The sequence below is a fragment of the Bison bison genome, unplaced genomic scaffold, assembly GCF_000754665.1.
Source record: "Bison bison bison isolate TAMUID 2011002044 unplaced genomic scaffold, Bison_UMD1.0 scf7180017864518, whole genome shotgun sequence".
Classification (NCBI taxonomy): domain Eukaryota; kingdom Metazoa; phylum Chordata; class Mammalia; order Artiodactyla; family Bovidae; genus Bison; species Bison bison.
The window spans coordinates 19,987,747-19,989,339 of record NW_011495071.1 but is presented as its reverse complement, the minus strand read 5'-3'; positions in this window follow the sequence as shown (position 1 = coordinate 19,989,339).

Here is a 1,593-nt window from a genome sequence, read left to right as displayed (position 1 = left end):
CCTGTAACTTTTCTGTGTCAGTTCAAACTTCCCTGATTGTGTCTGGTGTCATGCCTGTCCCCTCTACTATCCACTTGTCTCCAGAGGAATTCGTAGGATCTTTTAGAAATTGCAAGGAGTATTATTCATCCATCTCTTAAAATACATATCCTGAGGGCCTTGCACAGAGCAACTAATTAGTAATTATGGTTTCATTGATCTACACTCTCCAGAGGGACCCATAAGGCTGTCTCAGGCATCAATGCCTTTGTTTACTTTAGGAAAAAGGACTTGAGTTGTCATCACCTGCTATTGTGTACATCTTATATGTGAGGAACTGTTTTCAAGTCATCATCACCAAAGTAGATCTGGTAAGTGTTACAATAGATAGAAGTATTACAATAGATAGAATGGAAAAATAAAGAATAGGGAAGAAGGTCATTCATTTTTGTAACCCACATATTTCTACATAATTCCTGCTTATATTAAGCACAACGGTTTATGTGCTAAGAGAAATAAACTGGATTGATAGATGATTGCTTGATAGATAGAAAAAAATTCAAGGTTCTAAAACAGCCTAAAGACTGTTTTCTTCTCCTAAATGATTTCTGTTTTATTAAGAATTTTCTCCTTAATAACACAATATAATCTATTTTAAGTGCAATTATTTCAGATACCATTCATGCTGAGATTTGAAACCAAGCAAAACATACAAGACATGTATTTAGTAAAGCTTCATCTTGTCAAAAACTAAGAAAAACAAACAATACTGAGAAAAGAGGGGAAAGATATAATTTATGCAATTTTCTAAATAGAAAGAGTCTTGAAATGCCAAGCAATAATCCAACTAAAAGATAAACATGAATGGCTCTTTAAAAAATTAATCCATTGAAAAAAAAAAAAGACTAATCCTTGCGACCGGAGAGCCACCAGGACGATGGGGAGCAGCAGCCCTTGATGCACCCCTGCCACTCCGCTGAGGCTTCATTTGTTGTCTCTCATTTTTTCCCTTCTGTAACCCGCTAAGATTTGTTTTCTTCAAAAGCCTATCAACCGTCTCTCAAGTCATACTTGCCTAGAGTGTGCTGATTGCCAAAGGTTCAATGCCTTAAGGCTCTTGTGAAAACAAACATAGGCAGGGGCCTCTATGAGTCTTTTTTCCTACAGGCTCAAGTAAATACCAGAGTGACAGAAAAAACAAGAGAGTGAGTGCTGAAGGTATTGGTAAGCATTTTTTAAAAATAAGGTGTTCTTTATCTTAAAAGTCATTTACCATGTCTGTTCAAGTAGGACTTGTATTGTAATAAGCTTTCAGTAAATATTTAGCCTGCAAATTAAATAATATTCAAATACAATTATGCATGTACCTGTACACAAATGTATTTATATATTGGGTTGGCCAAAAACTTCATTCAAGTTTTTCCATATGCTGTTATGAAATAAACCCCAAAGAACTTTTTTGCCAATCCAATAAGTATCACTTAGACTGTGTTAAAGAGAGTTAATAGGGCCAACCATGCTGTCAGCAGAGTATTCAGTACCTTATATACAATGATACTGAAGAAGGAAATGGCAACCCACTCCAGTATTCTTGCCTGGGAAACCCCATGGACA